The sequence below is a fragment of the Prionailurus bengalensis genome, chromosome A1, assembly GCF_016509475.1.
Source record: "Prionailurus bengalensis isolate Pbe53 chromosome A1, Fcat_Pben_1.1_paternal_pri, whole genome shotgun sequence".
In the NCBI taxonomy this organism is placed as follows: Eukaryota; Metazoa; Chordata; class Mammalia; order Carnivora; family Felidae; genus Prionailurus; species Prionailurus bengalensis.
The window spans coordinates 199,799,944-199,812,656 of record NC_057343.1 but is presented as its reverse complement, the minus strand read 5'-3'; positions in this window follow the sequence as shown (position 1 = coordinate 199,812,656).

The following is a 12,713-nucleotide window of genomic DNA, read 5'->3' as shown; positions in this document are numbered from 1 at the left end:
AGGTCTGAGAAGGTCCAGAAGGCACATGAAGAAGTGGCCCAAATGCCTATTGTCCCCACTCCTGCTGTACTTCCTTCTCTCATGGGGAAGTTCCCTTTGATAGTTGACAGAGGAAGAGAATAATGGTTTACAGATGGTTCTGCATGATACACAGACACCACCCAGAAGTGAACAGAGAAAGCACTACAGCTCCTCCCTGGCACATCCCTGAAGGATAGTAGTAAAGGGAGATCCTCCCAATGGGAAGAACTTCAGGCACTATGCCTAGTTTTTCTCTTTGCCTAGAAGGAAAAATAGCCAGCTATGCAATTCTAGACTGATTCATGGGCTGGGGCTAATGGCTTGGTTGGATGGAAACGTGACTGGAAAATTAGTGGCAAAGAAATCTTGGGTAGAGTTATGTGAAAGACATTTATGAATGGGCAAAAAGTATGAAAACATTTGTGTTCCATGTGAATGCTCACAGAGAGTGACCTCTGCAGAAGAGAATTTTAGTAATCAGGTGGATGGGATGACCCATCATGTGGATACCAGTCAGACTCTTTCCCACCCAATGGGCTTCCTTTACCCAAGGGGCTTATGGCAAAGGGGCCATAGTGGTGGATATGGATGTTATGCATGGGCTCAGCAACATGGACTTCCACTCACCAAGGCTGACCTGGCTCTGGCTACCACTGAATGCTCAATCTGCCAGCAGCAGAGCTCAACACCAAAACCCTGATGTGGCACCAAGTTCCACAGACAGGTTGATTACATTAGACCGCTTCCAAAATGGCAGCATTTTGTTCTCACTGGAATACATGCTTACTCTGAAGACAGATTTGTCTTCCCTGAATACAATATTTTTGCCAAACTACCATCCATGGATTAATAGAATGCCTTACCCACAGTTATGGTACTCCACACAGCATTACTTCTCATCAGAGAACTCACTTCACAGCAAAAGAAGCACAGCAATGGGCCCATTCTCAGGGAATTCACTGGTTTTACCATGTTTTCCACCATACTGAAGCATGTGGCATAACAGAATGGTGGAATGGCCTTTTGAAGACCCCATTACAGTGCCGGCTAGGTAACAATACCTTGAGGGCTGAGGAAAGGTTTTTCATAAGGCTATGCTCTGAATCAGCATCCAATATATGGTGTTGTTTCACCAACAGCCAAGATTCACAAGTCCAGGGTTGGGGGGGGGGGGGACTGGGAGTGGCACAACTCGCTATTACCACTACTGCCTCACTAGCACAATTTTGCTTCCTTTCCCACAACTTTATTGTGTGCTGGCCTAGAGGTCATAGTTCCAGAAAGAAGAATCCAGAGGCTCTCACCAGGCCACACACAATGATTCCACTGACCTGGAAGTTAAGACTGCCACCTGGCCACTTTGGGCCCCTCATGCCTCTGAGTCAATAAGTAAAGAAGGCAGTAACTGACTGGGGTGACTGATTCTGACTGGAATCCTGCTCCATAATGGAGGTAGGAGAGCATGTCTGGAATACAGAAGATCCCTTATGGAAACTCTTAATGTTACCAAGCCCTGTGATTGAGATCAGTGGAAAACAAAATCCAATCCAGGCGAAACTACTGATGGTCCAAACCTTTTAGTAAAGATTGGGTTACCCTCCCAGGTAAAGAACATCAATCAGCTGAAGTGCTTGTTGAAGGCAAAAGGAATACAGAATGGGTAGTGGAAGAAGATAATTATGTATACCAGTTACAGAAATAAGGTCTGTAATTGTCAGGAGTTATTTCCTTCTTATTTTACTATAGATACATTTGTGTGTGTATATGAATGTACATATGTACATGTGTGTGTATCTTTTTTTCTTTTCTCATCCCCTTTTGATATAACAAAAGATATCTTGATTTTACATATCAAATATTCAGTATCCAAGTATCGTTAATTTTACATCAGAGTAATTAAGTTATAGGAGATCAAGGAGAAGAATAAACATCATTCAAGGACTTTACCTGCTCTTCTGGGAAAGGGGTTAGTGCCTTTGTGGTTATATATAGGATAGTTGTATCATGTTAATTATGGATTTATGGAATTAATGGAATTGTGGAATTATTATTATCTTCATTTGGAGATTAAGTATGGTTTAAGGAGATGCATATGAAGGCCAAATTGACAAAGGGTGAATTTGTGATTGTTAATTTTATGTGTCAACTTGGCTGGCTATGGGGTGCCCAGATTAAACATTATTTCTGGACGTGTCTGTGAGAGTGATTCTGAATGAGATTAGCATTTGAATTGGTAGACTCAGTAAGGTAGATCACCCACCTCATTGTGGGTGGACATCACCCAATCCATGGAAGACATGAACAGAACAAAAGGCAGAGGAAAAAGGAATTCACTCCCTTTTTTTCCTGACTCATTGTGAGTTGGGACATCTTATCTCTTCTTCTGCCCTTTGGGATTGATACCAACAGCTTCCCTGAGTCTCAGGCCTTTGGACTTGGACCGAATTATATCACTAGCTTTTCTGGGCCTCTATTTTACAGACAGTAGATGGGGGGACTTCATAATCATGTCAGCCAATTCCTCACAATAAATCTCGTTTCATATATACACACATATATGTATTCATATATAGATATTATACATATTTCATAGATAATCTGCTATTGGTTCTGTTTCTCTGGAGAACCCTAAGTTAGGAACTAGACCTATATAACGACTCTCTGGTTGAAAAAAAATAAACCATTGTTAACTATCTCAAGTAAAAAGTGAGTAATTTGTAAAAGTGTGCCAGGCTGTTTTGTTTTGTTTTGTTTTGTTTTGTTTTGTTTTAACGGAACAATGCAGCTAGGCGAGTAGAATGGTGTATTTCGTATCTGCTACTGTGTAACAAACTGCCACAAACTTGATGGCTTAAGCAACACAAGTTTACATTCCTGTGGCTCAGGAATCTGGGTGCAGATGAGTTGGAGCTCATGGGCTGCAATCAGTGAGTCAGCGGGGGCCCTCACTTAAAGCATAGGACCCTCCTCCATCCTTCTGTTGTTGTTTATTGGCAGAATTCTGTTCCTTAAAGCTGTAGCACTGAGGTCGCAGCTCCTGGAGGACAGTCCTCTCCATGGGCAGTTCACAGCGTGATGTTTGCTTTCTTCCTTGAGCCAGCAGGTGCATCTCTGCTGTTTTTAAGGCTTTTTTGCCCAATTAAGCCGGGCCCACCAGAGATAATGTCCCTTTTAACTAAAAATAAACTGATTTAGGGGCCTTAATTACATCTATACAATCCCTTTCATCATATAACATAATAAATCATAGGAGAGATACCTCATAGTCATGGGTCCACCTTAAGAAGGAGGGTGTTACATAGGTACATGCCAGGGGCAGCAATCTTAGGGACCATTTAGAATTCTGTCCACCACAAATGGACTCAATGTGAGTGTTGGAAAACTGACAAAATATCCTTCCCTTCGACATTACCTCTTTCTCTCACAATGTACCCCCTTCAGATTCTCCAAATTATCGAGGAAGGGCTTTGGCCTAGCTGGGTTGGATGTCCAACTCTGGTTCAATTAACTGCGGCCAGCGGTATGGTTCCATGTATACAATGGCCTCCGGGGGCCTACGAGTGTGGTTGGAAAGCTAGGGGTGGTGGGCTTGGAAGATGACCCTAAGAGATTTACCTCCTGCTGTCTTTTATTCCACAAAAGGACCTTCTTCTGGAGGGTGGGGCAGAGTGTAGAGTGAAAATGTCCCCTGGGCAGGAATGAGAGTACTTGTGATCTCTTTTGTGGCACTCTAGAACTTGCCCAAAGTGAAATGTATTGTAAACTAGGCTATGTTTTATGCATGCCACATTCAGAAAATCTGAACAATGCAAAATTGAAATAAAAACTTATCTAGAGTGATAGTGGAGGAATGGGGAGTGACTGTTAATGGGCACAGGGTTTTGTTTTGAGGATTATGAAAACATTCTAAAATTGGTTTATGTATATTCCAGCATGGACTGTAGAAATGGCTGAGACACAATGAGCACCCTTAGCCTCCAGCCTGAAGTCTCTAAATACTGTTACCCCATTAAAGATGGGCTCTTTGTGGGGCACCTGGGTGGCTTAGTCGGTTCGATGTCCAACTTTGGCTCAGGTCATGATCTCGTCGTGGTTTGTTGGTCTGAGTCCTGTATCGGGCTCTGTGCTGACAGCTAAGAGCCTGCTTTGGATTCTGTGCCTGACTCTAGCTCTCTGCCCCTCTCCCACTCATGCTCTATTTCTCTCTCTCTGTCTCAAAAATAAATAAGCATGAAAAAAAATTTAAAAAAAAGATGGGCTCTTTGGGGTAATGGCTTATTTCAACATTAAAAATTTTTGTTTAATCTTGATTTATTTTTGAGAGGGGGGAGGGGCAGAGAGAGAGAGACAGAGGATCTGAAGTGGGCTCTTCACTGAAAGCAGAGAGCCTGATATGGGGCTCAAACTCATAAACCATGAGATCATGACCTTAAGTCAGATGCTTAACCCACTGAGTCAGCCAGGCACCCTGGTAATGGCTTATTCCAGGTTTGGGTCACAGAAGGCATCAGATGAGTCTGATATGTCTTGCGTCACAAAGCAAGAGTTTATAAATTCATGGGATCATGCGACAGGTTTGGCCAGTTTTAGTTCCTTCACATTGGCTACAGAGTTGTATGTTTTGGCTTGGCCACATATGCGCCCATCAGAGGGAGTAAAACAGTGGAAAGCTTTATTACTTAGGCACCCAGGAAATCCTGCAGATGATGTTGGAGACTGGGCTTGGAGATGTTGCCTGTGCCTGCTGGGTCGCTGTGAGGGGCTGTGGAGTTATGCTTTACCTGTCTAGTGACGCTGTGCGCCTTTTTTCAATTCTGTTCCTCCCAGTCCCTACTTCTGTTCCTCCCATTCCGCACTTCATGGAGTTTTACTCTCTCAGATGCACTGTACATCTGTTTGTGTGTCCTTTGAAGGGCCACAGACCATAGTAATATCTAAGATTTTTCCACCTTCCCCCACATTTCCTGTCAAGAATCAATTTTTGCCTTCTAGGGGTTGATATCACACATGCTCTACATACTGTAGTGCATTTTTACTGGCAAGTATGGAGAATATGGGCATTCCTAAACTTGTAAGACATGGAAGCCCAGAAAGGGCCAAGGTAAGTATACTCCATTATTGGGAATCAAAGTCAAATCTTCTCTGGTAGAGACCTTGGGCCACTCTGACAAAGAAACAGCAAGATAGATTTCAGGCTCTTCTCTCCCACAGGTATTGATGCCCAGAGGTCTTGAACCATAGGTGTTGACCCTGAATATATCTCCTGCATGCTAATGCCTATCTCAGGGTCAGCTGTCTGGGAATACACATGTCACAACTGAGTCTGTTGTTGACTTATTACTTCTGAGCATCGTGGTAGTGGGCAAAACCTTATCACCATGAATACTTTCTGGGTCTCTTTCATTGACCTCCAGAGCCCCTCTCCCTGTTCTGTGCTCAGGGAGACTGACCACATGGATTGCATCAATGAGCACCTTGTCTCCGGCTTCCTGAGGGGCTTGGCCAATCAGAGGCACTGAGGTTGGAGGGGGATGAGGTTAGAGTAGTTTTTCTCCTAGCTCCTCCTCCCTCAGGTCGCAGTAGTCTGCCTGTTTCTAGTAAGGGCCCACGCTCCTGTCAGCTGGGCCTCTCTGCAGCCCTCACCCTCAGTTTTAGTAGCTATCTCCTCTCTTTGGCTTCTTCAGGCCTAAAGCTTATAAGAGCTTCCTGCTTTTGCTAGCCCCAAGGGCATCACATTATCTCTGTGCTTCTCCTCAATTCTGCCCACCTCTATCGTAGTCCATTTTTTGGACTCTCCTTAAATCACTCAGCTTGCAGATGACACATTTCCTGCTGGGAACCCGGCTGACACACCTAATGCAGTGACCTGAATAAGGAACGGGGCTTTGAAATCTGGGGGAACATTTCAGTGGGTAAAGGTCAGTGGGATGTGTGTGTTTGCAGGAAGGGTAGGGAGGAGAAGGAGATGCAGGTGGTGAGTGTGTAAAGATGGGTTTTGCGCGTACAGTCTTCTTGAAGGCGGTAGGAGTATAAAAGTCTGCACTCTTCAGGGGTTGGGAGAAGTAATGCACAGTGTTGTGAGAAGTGAATGTAACACATTTCATAAAAGCACATGCCATAACTACCAAGATGTTATCGCAAGGAGGTGCTTAAGAGATGGCTAGATTGTGGCAATGCTGCTTGGTGACACAGTAAAGTTAATGTTTTGTAGAAGAAATGAACACTGGAGTGTTTACTCTGAGCTAGTGTGCTGATACAACACTGTACTTGAGGAGACCATCTGCTGTCTTGGCATCCTTCCATCTATGATGCCCATGAATTTGCCATGAGATGGTGCATTTTGCTGTGGGACTTAGAAAAAGACATCATCAGAATAGTCAGTCCACTGTGAGGGCTCTTGTCTGACACGTATAGAGGTAAATAAACCATTGGGTTGTGTTCTGTCCTTTGATTATTACTGACAAATTGTTGTAGGTGGTAAGTTTCGAATACAAATTTTCATTAATTGCCACTGGACATTACACGTAAAGTACTAAGCATGGGTTCCACACATGTATACGAGCCACACATCCAGTTTCTTAGTGGTCTCTCCAGTTCCCCCTGTGACCAATAAGCTAATGCTTTACATGCATACATGCTTTTATTTTTATGTAGAAGACACAGAACTGTGTCTGGTACCTACAAGATACTCTGCATATGAACCGTTTTGGTGTTCTAAGAATCCAGTGGGGTGGATGCTAAGGAACTTCTTCCGGTTAGGAGTGGAGTCAGGATTTGCACTTAGACAACCCGCTCAGCAGCTCGTGTTCTGACTGTCATGCAACACTTCCTCTCATGGGGTTTGAATAGATGGGCCATGAACATGGGAACAGAGAACAGTAGTTGTCTAAGCCTTCCTTCTTCCTCCAAGAGGCCCTTCAAAGAGAATTTTCTGAGTCTAGGCTATAGAAATACCATCTTGAGTTTTATTTTTTTTTTCCACCTATGAGATCTAAGATCTTGCTTACTCTCTGTTTTACAAATGACACAGCTTAGCCAAGCATGTCCCTCTAGAATTCCCAAGGCCAGGAAGATGGCCCAGGAAGTTGCTTGTGAATTTGATGGACCCCAGGAAGATCCTTCTGTCCCAAAATATGTCTCTAATAGCCTGTATTGTGTCTGAAATACTCTTTCTTAGAGTTAGTGCTTCAAGTCATGGACTCATTGGGGTCTTGAGCCCCACTATAAATAACCAAAGATCTTTTGCCAGTAGGTTTTTTCTTTTTAAAGGCTAACAGAAACCTATTCAGACTAGCTCTAGAAATAGAGATAATTGTATCCAAATGACACAAATATTGTTTCCCAGAGCACAAGATTACCAAGCAGCTTGGGAATTGGTTCTTAGCAATTTTTTGGTTTCTAGGGAATTCCTAACAGCAAGGAAAATATTCTCTCTGAGGCTGTGTGCATCCTTGTTTCTGCTATTCCTTACAGAGGAAAGAGAGTGAGGCAGAAATACAGACTGACCTTCTCTGCCTTGGCCCTCTCATGGAAGGAAATGACCACTTCAACCCTATGCACACTTCAGTCCAAGGGTTTGTAAGGGCTTGTCTCAGAATCTTGATTCCATATCTCCTAGAGAACATGCTTGGCTCAGCTCTTGTCAGGGGTCCACCCTGGGTCCAGTCACCTGGACTGTGGATGAGGCCACATAGTAGTTGCCCAGCTATGGGTGCCACTGGATCAGACATTCAGAGACGGGGACATACAAAGCAGGTCTTCCAAGAGTGTGGGGGAATAATGTAGAAACATGGGAATCTCTCCTACAACATCATGAGGACGAATACCTATTAATTAACTCCTCCTACCTGATGGCCCTCAGATAAAAAATGTGCTTTTGAGGCACTGCTGAAGATAAGGTAATCCTGGACAGTACTGTGAAATGGATAGGAAGGGAGTTGCCGGGTTCAGAAGTGGTGCACAAGGAGGAAAATGATCACGTTTTGGAGAGCACTCTGGCAGGTGAGATATATATATATATATGTGTGTGTGTGTGTGTGTATACGTATATATGTATATTTATGTATATATATACATATACATATATTTATGTATATTTATGTATACATATATATACACACACACACACACACACACACACACATATATATATAATCAGCATACTCCCTAAGTCTTTTCTGTTTTCCTTTTTCTTTTCTCCTTCATATTTTTTTTTAATTTGAAGGAGACCTTATAAGTTTAGTGCAGTCCCTCGTTCTCTTTTCCAGTTGAAAATGAGGTTTATAAGTTTACAATGATCTTCCCGGGGTTACAAAGCTAATTAGGATCCTGGCTTCTATCTCTGCACCTCACTGCTGGTTCTTCATGCTACTCTCCACCCTACTATGTCCAATCCTGCATTTTCTTTAATGCGACATCCTTATCTGACCTCTCAGTTACACTGTGTTGTGGCAGAAATATCTCACAACCCCCCAAGAACCATTTGTGAGCAAGCTGTAGAAATTCCAATTTCCTTGGAATTTCCCTCAGGTTAAAAAAGCAGGCTTGAGTTTCTCAAGCTTAGTTGCTCAGCTACTAAAAAGTAATGTTAATACCACCAAAGGGCTTAAAAGCAAACTGTGGAAAAGGGGAAAAAAAAATCATTTGATCTTAGCTGATAAAGACAGTCCTGGTGTGATAGTGCAGCTTTAGTACATTCCTCCCAGGGTCTGGTTTGGTCTGAACCTTATCTGCACAGAATTAGTGGCTTGTAGAGTTACCCAGTAACATCTTATATTTGCCAAGACCTTGATTAATGTTTAAAGAAATATGGGCAATGTTACGTGCTATTCTTTTAAAAATAGCCACTACTGACCGAAATGGGTCAGCTTTCCCCTCAAAGAGCTTCATTCCTCTTGTGTGTTACAAATAATAATATCTAACATTTGTTGAGCACTTCCTATGTGTTGGGTTCTATTCTAAGTGTTTGATATCCCTTCTAATCCTCAAAACAACCTTAGGAGGTATATGTATTTTTCCCATTTTCCTGGCATAGAAGAAATTAAGTCTTAGAAAGGTTCTGACTTGCCCTGGAGCAAATGGAGTGAGGAATCAATATAGGTTTTTATGTCCCTAAAAACTGTTCCTTTAATCACACTACTATTATGCCTCTTTAGGTATATTTATGTAGAATCAGCACAGTTTACGCTTGGCAGTTTTCAATCAGAAAGCAAGGGTTAAACATTTATTCTTTAAAAATTTCCCAATCTTCATCTTGCTCCCCCCTCCCAATAAGAATGAACTAAAACCTTCAAAGGTTAGACCAAAGAGTAAAACGGGTTTAGTGTATGAGGACTTTTATTTGGAATATGAAGTCAAAAGGCAAGATGAATAAGAATTGCTCGTTTAGAATTTCAGATAGTTTTCTCTTATCAGTGTAATTCTAGTCTTTCCCACCAGAGGGCAGTTATCACATAAAAATATGCAACCCCTCTTGGCTTCACTTTCCGACCACCAAGTCACATCACATCTGGATTTAGTTTTACAGCTCAGTACAGATCCTGAGAAGATCTTTGCTTATTTCAAGTCTGAAGCTAATATGTCATGCTTTGCTTTTTTTTTCTTGCCTAGCAACTGAAAGGAGCTTCTGATATCTTAGAAAACATCTCTTCAAATGGGAGTGCTAATGTGGGCCAAAGACATATGCTTGTAGATGTCCTATTTTGGAGGTAAAAATCTTGTACCAAACACTCAATGACAGTCAAAAGCATTCTTCTGTGTCCACTATTTTATACTTTATTTCACTTAAATACCATTTGGTTTCAGTAAACTGTATTGCTCAAAAAAAATTAGATTTATATGCTTTTTCATGAGGATTCTAAAGATTAGCAGAGAAAAAAGATTGAAGTTTTTGATACAAAACAAATAACTTTTCAAGTTTCCAGCCTTGTGATCTAGAAAGGCAACTGCAAACACTTGTATTTATTGATCACTTAGCACAATGCCTTATGGAGAAAGTGTTTTATGGCCAGAATCAAATCCAATCTTCCCAACATCTTTGGGAGGTATGTTTTGTCACTACACCCCCATTGTAGAGACAAAGAAATTGCAATATACTCAGGTGAAGTAACACGCCAAAGGATTCCCCCCTATTCCATGTTCTTAACCACCATGAAGTAGTAGATTTGTTAGAGATTAGATGGGCCCAAGTGAACAGACACATGGTTCAAGATCAATGGTGCTCAGAAAATCAATGGTGCTTAGAATCTCCTGGTGCTCATAAAATCAATGTCCAGAAAAGGAGGATGAGGTGGGGTGGTTAGGCTACCTGGCTGTTCTCACTGGCTGCACTGCAGGCTCCACTATGTCCAAGGGCACAGCCACTTGGGCAATGGTTACAGACCATCATTCCATGGCAGGCAATGATCCCAGGTGGTGTCTGAGCTCAGAAGACAGACAGTCTGGCAGGAGCCTGGCTAGCAGGTGGAGAGCACAGAAACTAGGATCCATGCCTACAGAAAGAACAGGTGGGCTCCAAAGAGGTACCCTAGCCCTAGCCATGGGTTAAGATTCAGGACAGGGTCCAGGCCCTAAGAAGGGCTGTGGAAGTTGGCAGGGGAGAAATCAAAGTGAGGAAAGAATCTTGGCCAATGTTCAGCCTTACACATTGGGCTAACTCCCAGAGTAAGAAGGCTCTGATTTGGAATTTGGCTGGAGACTCAAGAGGGAAGGCCAATGCCCAGTTGTGTAGTTATGCCCCAGGGTCTGGGAAGGTTGGCTTCACTGCAACAGTGAACTGAGGCTATTGGTAAGTCATTTGCCTTGGCTACAGTGGATTCAGGAACATAAGCAGTGATGAGCCTGACAGTGGGTACATTGGTGAGTCCAGCAAGAAGGATTCAGGGAAGGCAGGGTAAACATAGTTGGGGTTCATTCTGAATCTGCACTTCTTCCCCTAGCATGCCCATTCCTGAGCACTGCCAGATAAACCTGATTCCAGGATGATAACTCCCATCAGGAACCATAAGCTGTCTCTTCAGACTTGTGGACCTGAAGGGTCATGAGCACATAGAAACCAAATGAATGAGTAGAATCTTTCAAAGCATTTCTCATTCACTAGCTCTTGAACACCTGCTCTATGTCCCATGATTCTTAGCATAGTACCTAGCTTCATAATGTGTAAAATTAGACCCAGGAGTTTATAACAAAGGTGCACGTTGAACCTCAAACCCAGCAAGTGCAGGACGATTATTTTCTGCTGAAATTATGTGGGCAGTCAACAGGGAGAGGGAGTGTTGCGCCTTAAAGGAAGGACATCAGAGCATCAGCAGTAAGATGAGGATGAGGACATCCGTATAGTTTCCTGTGACTGTTGTAACAAATGACCAAAAACTGTGCAGCTTACCTACAGGTGTTTACTCTCTCCCAGTGTTGGAGACCAATGGTCCAACAGCAGGGCTGACTCCCTCTGAATGCTCCTGAGAAGAATCCATTCCTCACCTCTTCCAGTGTCTAGTGGCTGCTGGGATTCCTTGGCTTGCGGCCACATCACTCAAATCTTAATAAGATCAGCATCTGCAATCTCTCTCTGCTCCATGTTCTTTGTGCTCAGCTTTCTCCTCTGTGTATGTGTGTATGGAATCTCCCTCTGCCTTTCTCTTATAAGACACCTATGGTGGCATTTGGGGCCCAGGATAATCACCTCATGTCAACACCTTTAATTTAATCACATCTGCAATGTCTTCAGCAAGTAAGGGAGCATTTACAAATTCCAGGGATTAGGACGTGGACATCTTTTGGAAGGCCATGATTCAGCATCCCATTATTATATTATTAAAGCATCTCAAATGAAAGAAATAGCATGAGGGGGGAAAAAGCAGGAGTGGTTGGAGGACAATAGAGCAGTTAGTCTAGAGGATAGGGACCATCCAGAGCAACCCTCCCCACCTATCTTTTTGGTCCTATTGGTGGGGGCCTTGAATCTCAGACCAAAGAGTTTGGAATATATGATGAAGGAAATCCTATAATGTAGCTTTAGACAGAATTGTCAAGATCAGATTGTATGACTGCAACAGTTTTCCCATAAGAGAGCTTTAAACCACTGCAAGTACTTGATCAGAGGAAGGATGATGCCATCTAAGCTGTGTCTTAGGAAGACTGCCTTCTCTGGCCTCTCAAACCCTGTTAAAATGTAATAGTACTTCTTATGGCTCCTATATAAAGTATAAACTCCCTAATGGGAGTTTGGCTCCAAAGCTAAACTGCAGAGCTGACTCCAGCCTACAAGATTGTAAAGAGGTCCAGTCAAATATCCCTTCAAACATCCTGGGTGCATGTTCCAATGTGTCCATCCCTTTATCTCCTTCCAGACTGCTGCTACAGTCTGTTGTCATCTCATGACTGCTTCTCCAGGCAGCAGAGGTCCTTGGCTCTGGTTTACCCAAAGCATGCATATAGCCCCTTTTCTTAATTCCCCCAAAGCCTAGTTGATAGCAGGCTCCAATGTGGAACAAAACCTTATTCATGAATTCTTCAAAAGAAATGTTTAAGACATGATATTGGCTATCTAGTTCTCAGCTCTATCAGCCATGCCCCCTCAGAAACCCTTGCCAACCAGCTCTCTCCTTTCCAGCAGACTATTGGTCAATTTTCTTAAAAGCATCTTATTGAAACAAAACAAGCCTTTCAGAGCTTATGTCAGCCTCAAGGAAATT